This window comes from Nothobranchius furzeri, chromosome 6 (assembly GCF_043380555.1).
Source record: "Nothobranchius furzeri strain GRZ-AD chromosome 6, NfurGRZ-RIMD1, whole genome shotgun sequence".
NCBI lineage: Eukaryota > Metazoa > Chordata > Actinopteri > Cyprinodontiformes > Nothobranchiidae > Nothobranchius > Nothobranchius furzeri.
Window position 1 is genome coordinate 56,682,903 of NC_091746.1, and position 9,113 is coordinate 56,692,015.

The 9,113-nt window shown below is 40.9% G+C and overlaps 1 protein-coding gene across 1 annotated transcript in view; it reads right to left on the reverse strand.

Moving 5' to 3' along the window:
- brinp1 (bone morphogenetic protein/retinoic acid inducible neural-specific 1) overlaps positions 1 to 4,938 on the reverse strand; it is a 194,516-nt gene extending 189,578 nt beyond the window's left edge. Inside the window, exon 1 of the mRNA XM_015942788.3 lies at positions 4,800 to 4,938. The gene's annotated coding sequence lies outside the window, so the exon portion shown is untranslated. The remainder of the gene's footprint in view (positions 1 to 4,799) is intronic.
- Between the last annotated feature and the right edge of the window lie 4,175 nt (positions 4,939 to 9,113).

Here is a 9,113-nt window from a genome sequence, read left to right on the forward strand (position 1 = left end):
TACTGCCAATCATATTTTAATGAGTGTACTCCTTGTTACACTGATTGTTGGAAAGTCATACAAAAGCTTTTTTAACCAAAAATACAAGTTTAAATTCATAAAGAGTCTAAAATAACCCTGACAGATTAGCCTTTTCAAAGACAATCAGAACCACTTTTAAAAGCAGTTAATTATTTGTTTGTATTTTTAATATTCCCCATTTTGTTACAACATTTCTCTGCAGGAACTAGATGTTCTTTTTTTCTTCTCTGGCACATCTGGAAGCAGTGACTTTCACAGAACAGAGGGAAATAGTGATTCTCTGTGGCTCATTACCACAGAAGCTCTTTCACATTATAAAGATCAGTCATGTGATGCATTGTTGATACAGGAATATTAATTAAACTTTAAAAAAGGCTCTGATTTATCTATAACGTGTTGGCCATGATACATGCAGCTAGAATATACATGCTTAGAAGGCAATGTTTTGAAGCCTATAGAACCAAAAATGGACTCACTGTATTGGAAAAAAGCCTACAAAAACCTCCAGACAAGACAAAATCAGATTTTTTTTCTTTACCGGAAGGAACACAGCTGTCTACGGTAAAAAAAAAAAAGAACTGAAGGCATAGGTTTTGTGTATAATTATCGACCAGTGCAGACCGTCTCAAAATCAAGACATCATGCTCCCTCCTGTAACGTGAGGCAAACAATTCCAATAAGTGCATAACTAGTGCTGTCACTGAGCCAGCAAGACCAAGGCAGTGTCAGGCAAGATAAATGACTGTAGTTACTGCTGTGTTGTGAGCGTTATCATATTTGAGGACTAATGACTGAGTTTCCTGGCAGAACATAATAGGTCAGGGAACTAGAGGCTCAATTTGGTGTCAGTTTTGTACTGAGGGTTTCCTACCTGGCAACGGCTGAGTGGAAGGGAAAGAGGCTTCATTTGCATGAAGGTGTGGGAATGTTCTTTCAAAGTAAAAGTCCCACAGTTGCACTACTGAGGGAAGTTGTAATCTTAATTAAAGGTGCAGCGTGTAAGAATAGCGTAAGATTTCTACTGTGAAATGATCCAAAAGCAGTCTTGTGTCTCAATCATGTTGAAAGGAAGGCTGTACCGAAACATGTTTCATTCTCAGTTAGCTGTGGGGGTTGCCAGTATTTCTCCTTTCAAAATAAAAGGATGGAGGGACATAGCTACTGATTGCCATTAGTGAATGTTAAGTTAGCGTGTCTCCTGTGAGCTGCAGAGTTGGCATTTGTAACTCAACTACAGCTGCAAAAAGCTCCAGATTTTCAGAAAGAACCAAAACCAGTAACAAGAGCCACCCAGAAATAATTTATTGTACCCTCAAGAAGCCACAGCATCTTTTGTTTACTCACGTAAAGAAGGCCAGAGGCTAACAGTGGGCTAACAATGCTAACAGTGAATTAGAAGTAAATGGTTGGCTCTGAAAATATCTCAAGCTACTTTCAAAATTACAGACATATAGAAATTACAGTGAAATATATGTGGGTGGGGAATAATGGGTCAATTGTGGTGTTTTACTTGATTAAATAAGTCATTCAGAGCTATAACAGCAAGCTACTGGCAGCCAGGCGACAAAAACAACACATCCTCTGTGCCAGAGATATATTACCGTAATAGGTGTAGTAACTGCTCCCTACCATAAAACACCCATTAGTGATAACACCAGATATGACTAAGTATTTTTTTTTTACTTATACACTTCCTGTGTCTGATTAATCTTTGCTTATATAGAATCTTCTGGTGCTGATCCATTGATGGCAACAGCCATGCAACTCTCGAAATAAGAGTGAGAGAGAGTGAGAGAGAGAGAGAGAGAGAGAAAGATAGAGAGAGAGAGAGAGAGAGAGAGAGAGAGAGAGAGAGAGAGAGAGAGAGAGATTGCAGTAACCAAATTCTTTTGTGACACACTGCACCTTTAATTTGGTATATATATATATATATATATATATATATATATATATATATATATATATATATATATATATATATATATATATATATATATAGTGCAACATGGTTTGATCAGTCAATTCTTAGCAAAAATGTAATGTGGCAGCTACAGGTGCCATGGATGCATTTTCTTTTTGTATAAATAACCATTTTTATTTATCAGATGGCTTTGCTCCACCACTTTACCATTAGAGCTTGTATGAAATAAAATGCAACAGTTATTTTTGTTAGCCTTTTAACACATAGTTTACTTCCTGATGATCATAAAATGGCACTTAGCTTGACTCATAGCCAGCCGGACTGAGGGATTTTAATGTGAGTAAAGAATCAGACAGACAAGATGTGCTGTGAGTCAGATATAATCAAACTGGATCCATTCAGTTTTTAAGTAGAGAAAAAACACATTTCCACCGTTCTGATTGTTGAGGAAACCTTCAGTAAGCCAGAGAGGGTTTTATGCATCTTTGTTTAGCCTGTATGGTTCCACTGAGAAACTCAAAACACTGTTTTTGTGTAGAGGCTGCCATTGAACTGGCAACCTTCCAATTGTTTTTTTCTCTGTTTTTACAGCTTTTTATGTCCACATTAAAAAATCCATGAGAAAAATATATGTAATGAATGTTTTTATTCATTTGAGGAAAGGAATGAATCGCATGGAAATATTAATGCAAATAATGATAATAATATTAAAGCAATGGGTTTCTATTAAGGAAATGTTTTTTTTGTTGTTTTTTTGTTCAGTGCACACTTCAATAAAATATAGAGATAAAAGTTGCTCTACCTAGTGGTTGGCCTCCCAGTTGAATGGTTAAACACGTAACTTTTTACCTATAAAATTATACAGATGCTGTTTTTTTAATTCACTAAAATCAAAGCCATCTTTTAATCATCTTTAATTACCTTGCGGTGATTGATTTGCAGCCATTTCTCCAGCCCTTACAGTATGAACCCTGTGCTGACAAAACACAACACAAGCGTTCCCTCACCCATGTGGTCTCATACAGCTGTCAACTGCAGCACAAGGGTCAGACGAACTCTGACAGAGGTCAATCGAATCAGCTGTCTTTTAAAAGTATTGTGAAATTGCTGGTATTTGAGAGATTTTTGGTCATGTATCATTATGAGTCTGTTGTTTGTTTCTTTTTTCTCTGTAGCCCTGGGAAGTAGCAGCTTTCTGGTCAACACAGCTACAACCAGCACCCATTTTAACAAATACAATAAAAGTAAAATGAGGAGAAAGTTGAAGAGCTTTTGCATTTTCATAAAGTTCTCCAAAACCCTCTAATCTTTTTTAAGATGTAGGCGATGAGTTGAACCATTGTGTTAAACGTCCTATTCATGATCTGTTCACTTTATGTTTCCTGTAAGTTGACGATGAATCATTTCTAAGTTGTCCTGCCAAAAAATGTGAAAAGCCCTATGCTGCTGCATGTTCTCTTTTCAGTGTCTGGAAGCATGATCAACACTGGGTCATCGAAAGCCATGACACAAATATAGCTTTAAGCTACTGCTGGCATTTTCATTTTGGAAATGTGATTTAGAATGCTTCCCTTTGGGAGTGATTACATGTTGCCAGCATTTCACCATTGAAAAGGCCACCAGAATGAATGAAGCGTGCCGGATAAGGCGGCTTTTCTCCTGCAGTTTCCACTGCCAGTGCAATTTTCTGCTGTGCACATGTAAGGAAGGGAGTCCAAAAGTGAATTGACTCGCTGATATTAACACTATAATTGTTTATTGTGCATAATTAGATCCACTGAGTTGCATTGAAACTCAAACTAACCACCAGTCATCTGGAGTTGCATGGTAGGGAGGCATTTAATAATTATGCATGTTAACTTTCCCAAAGAGGACAGAAGATGAACAGAAATTGCAGTGGAAGTTTATGGAATTGCAGATTAAGCTTCAGGAACCGATTTCAAACAAAAGCTTGCTTCTCTAATTTCATAGAGCTGGTGTCAGTATCACACAGTTATCTCGCCCGTGGCCACATAATGACACCTGATGGGAAAAGAGCAGGAGCTCCCCTCGCAGTAAGCCGGCGGAACAGCAGTCGCAGCGAGTTGATGGAACGGCAACTTTGCCTCACTGGTGACAATCGCACTCGCGCGCGTGAGCGCATGCACGCGCACTCTAATGTTCAGGAGCACGCACAGAGACGCAGATGTAACTCTAAAGATAAACAACAATGAGAAGAAAAACCGCGTCCCCCATAACATTATGAATTATTTGAATGCTTTGTTGTTTATTCCAGTCAGTTTTCTTGAATGATTAAAGTGCAGACGGAGTCAGCTAGAATACACACACCGACTCCTGCTGCACAGGGATCTGCAGGCCCGCTGATTTACCTCCACTCTTTCATGTTACCTTTGCAATTATCGCTTCCACTCGAGTCTGCGTATCATGCCCGCTCTAAACAGTGAGATCATTGTTCCGCGGTCCTGATGTTGCAGCATCACCTCGTAAAGGTGCTTCTCGACAACATTAGGAAGAAAGAACCCACGTAAACTCATCCGTTTGGAGATGAATAGCTTTAAATGGGACTGCGAGACTCCCGAGTCGATCCTTACAGTCGACATTCTGTCCGGGCGGAGCTTGGACGGGACTTGCAGGGCGAATATTTTAAGGTTCACCCAAGAGAAAGGAGAGACAGAAAATAAAAAACCGCCATCCTAAAGAAGGACACTAGCGACCACCTCAGCTACATGCTGACCGTGCAATATCGCCATAATTGTGCCACACAGTGAAGCCCTGCCTACCCGAACACAACCTCATGGTCAGTGAGGGATAGAGAATATAAAATATGACAGGTCCGAGTCTGTTTAAGCACACTTACCTAAAACTGACTCTCTCCTCTCGGTGGTGTCTGCGGTCCGAGCGTTGTTAGTTCTCTGGCCAACAACTTCTGCTGGAGCATATGTATCCAGTGCTCATGCTGGTGGCTCGGTCGGTGATGTTGAATTGCGGATGATTTGCCAATCCTTCTCATGCTCAAGAGAGGAAAATCCGTCGTTTCTGCGTGGTCTCGGACATTGGCGCGCAGAGGTAGAAAGTGATGAAGTCCGTCAGGAGGGCAAGAAGCTAGAAGTAAGATTTATGTCGACGTGTTTGAAACAGTTATGTCCTCTTTTTCCCTCCGTCTCTCTCTCTCTCTCTCTCTCTCTCTCTCTCTCTCTCTCTCTCTCTCTCTCTCTCACCGGAGGAGCGGGTGGAGAGGTGTGGGATGATATCTAGAAAGGGAGGCTGGGATGCACAGACTGAGGGCGAGAAAGGGGAGGTACAAAGGATCCTGTATGGTATTGTAGAGGACGGTCATGGCAGACAGCGAGGGGTGGGTCTGGGCAATGCTGAGGAAGGTTTGATGCGTCGTGACTTTTCTCTGTTCATAGGTAAATATTTACGCCTTGGTGGATAATTTATGCATCACCGTCTTGTCAAAATAGAGGAAGATTAAATCCAGCACTGACTGTGAGAATTCAAAGCAAATTCAGATGCATTTGGACGCAATAAAAGTAAAAAATTTATCCATATCAACTAAACATCAACACTAACACGCCCCTTCTAAAACCAGCTCCTCTGCCAGGAGCAATCCACGGTGCTGAATGCTACAGGAAAAATAGATGCTGGTCGCTGTCCATGGTGCTGAAAGCGGACTGCCTTTGCTGTTTGTGATTGTTATAACTTCTCAAAGAGCTGCTGACTGGGAGCGCTGATATCAACATCATTCAATCAACTATAAATTAATAATTTAGAACTGTGCTGTTATTTAAAAAGGGGAAAACTATTGACATCTCCAAAAATAACAACACGTGTTGTTCCTATGTGCCTCAGCTGTAGACGGTAAAAATCCAGCAGAAAAACCTATCCTAAGTAAGGTCTGGCGATCGTATATAAATCTAGAGTGAGCATGATGTAAAACACAGGCTAAAGTAAGTAAAAACACAAAAAGTAAAGGAACTGGCAGACAGCAGGCCGACAACACTGGCGCCATCTTGAAAGCGATTAAGGGGCGGGCACTTAACTCCTTTAGTTTACCACCTGTTAACCAGGGATTACATGCTCTCTTTTTTAATTGGAAGGTTTCAGGTTCGAGCACCGCTTAGTCTGTCACCGTCGTTGTATACTTGGGCAAGACACCTAACCCACCTTGCCTCCTGGTGGAGGTCGGGGGGACCAATGGCGCCTGTGTTCGGCAGACTTGCCTCTGTCAGTGAGCCCCGGGGCAGCTGTGGCTACAGTGTAGCTCAGAATGGCTGATTGTGTTGTAAAGCACCTTGGGGGGTTCCAGGACTCTAGAAGGTGATAATGGATGGATTGTATAAGATTAGAACTAATCTACTTCTTGAAATTGAACAAATCCAAATAGGACAAACATGCTATTTGTACATATACCTTCCACTTGAAATATTCTGGTCAATTAAAAGTCTCACATCTCCATGGTAATGTTATAAGACTTTTGTAAGGAACAAAGGCAAAGTGTTGACATTTTTTCCCTGACATCTGGGTTTCTTTAGACCTGAATACAGCCAGTATCACTGATGATTTATAGCAGCTATTAGCCTGACAACATATGGTTGTAAAGATTAAGGAACCAGCTGAGATGTCACAAAACAACCATTTCAACAAGTGTTTCTTCAGACACACAGCCCATGTGTTGGATTTTCAGCGTGTCTCAAGGTGTGTGACACATCAGCTTAAATCTGCTTTGAGTGGGTGACTCCCAAAGTTGTGCAGGGCTGCACTCAAAAGCAGTTTTAACTGTCTGAATGAAACTGAATCAGGCATAAACTTCCAAGATTTTCAACCATTATTCATGATTAGTTATTGGTTCATAACATTGAATAAATATACAATCACAGAGAGTATACAGTCACGCACATGTTCCGGTGTGGATGACATAACTGTTAAAAAATAAACAAAAAACAAACCTTATTTTGAAAAAACATGTATCCTTAACCCATCATTGCTTAAAGATACATGTTACATCTGTGTAGATTCTCAGTCATCCAGGACATGAGGATCTTGGATGTTTAGCTGGAAACATTCAAATTCAAATTCAAAAATACTTTATTAATCCCAGAGGGAAATTGATTAAATCTGGACTTTTCCTGTTTTCCTTGAAGATGTTTTTACTCTCATCAAAGAAACATCTTCAGTTCTGAAACTTGGGTTGGGATCAGAAGGCTTATGAGGTCTGGTCAGAAACAAACATGCCGATAAGGCAATAGGAGTCTGGTGGGACCATTGTTATTACTAATGCGGTCATCAAGGTCACATGAGTCCCTGGCCCCTCCCACTATTCAGCTCCCTGTTTGTCATTGGTACTGATGATCCTAAAAGGTGTCTAATGAAGCCCACCTGTGGACAGTTTTGGTCATGTTTCAGTTTGACTGCATGGGGAGACAACTCAAGGTGGCACGGAAGATGTTGGAAAGATGAAACCTAAGTCCATGTTGTCGTTCTTTTGTTAAAACACAGAAACAGTTTCGTTACCTGTTTTCTCGCTACGTTTCGCCTGTGGCTGCAAACTTCCTCAGGCTGACGCTGATGGTGGCATCACTTCCTTCTCTGTTTATCCGCAGGCAGTCAGAAACAGAAGGCAGCATAGCATTTATGGGCATGAAAATCACCAGGCAGACCGACGGGGCCCTAAACACAAACACATACAGGAAACCAACACACACAGACCAATATCTTTTATGGAAATCAGAACACCCTACCATACACAAAATGTCAGTAATCAGAACACTATATCACCAATCAAACATGATAACTGAAGAAAGAGACTGTAAACAAGAGGACAAACACATACAACAAGCTTTAAAGACCTGCGGATACCCAACATGGGCAATAAACAAAGGAAAACAACAAACAACAACAGGAAGAAAAGAACAACCAAAGCAAAGAACCAGAAATCCAGAAAGACAAGAACCAAAACCAGTGATAACATCAGAGGCATAACAAAAAAATAAGAGCAACAATGAAAAAAAAGAACATAAACACACCAAAAAAACCATACACAACTGTTAGAAACAGACTGGTGCACCCAAAAGACAAAATCCCATGAAAACTCTGCAATAAAACATACATAGGAGAAACCGGACGCCAGCTCAACACACGAACAATAGAACACAGAAAGGAGTGCGAGAAAGAGGCAAATCGAAAACACACAAGAGCAGCAAAAGAAGAAGCAGAAAGTGCAATAAAGAAGTCAGCCGTAACAGATCATTGCATAAGAGAAAACCATAAAATGGACTTCGACAACACAAGGATCATAAACACCGAACAACAGAAATACAAAAGATGGATAAAAGAAGCCATAGAGATAAGGAGACGTGGATGTGGGACCATGAACAGGGACAATGGAGTTTACTCTTTGGACCGCGCATGGGACTGCATCGTCAGAGAGGGGAGAGCGGGCAGCAGAGGGCGACAACGTCCTCTGCTGCCCGCAGATAAATGGAGAAGGAAGTGACGCCACCATCAGCGTCAGCCTGAGGAAGTCTGCAGCCGCAGACGAAACGTAACGAGAAAACAGGTAACAAAACTGTTTCTGTGTTTTAAAAAAGGAACGGCAACATGGCATTAGAACCATGACACAGCAAGAACACACCTAAGATGTTCAAAGATGCATTTTTCTATTTAATAAAAAAAAGTCAGTACTTGCTTAGGTTTACTATTTTATTTAATACCTTAAGAAATTCAGTTTAAGCACTTTTCCATTAGGCAATGTTGTACATTAGTAAATTAAAAGGCACGAGAGCGAATGACAAAAGATTCTAGAGTTTTGTTCATACCATTGACATATATATATATATATATATATATATGTCCTCCTATGGAGGGGAAATGGGAGGCGGCCACCACCGCCTTCTTGACCGTGTCACAGTTTCCGTCAAGCCCAGACAATTCCACAAAAGGGAAGAGAGGTGGAGCTGAGGGTGGGGCTGTGAGGCTGGGATCAAATGACGACACTCGGTCGAACTAGCTACAAGCTAACCTGAAGCTAATCCAAAGCTAACACAGAGGTGGGAGCTAAGCTAATGGAGGTAGCTACCTAGCTACAACTGGAGCCAACTCTGTGGAACACCAGCAACCTGAAGCTCACACAAAGTTTGTGTGGAGGTTTGCGGCACTTTTCATGAAAACT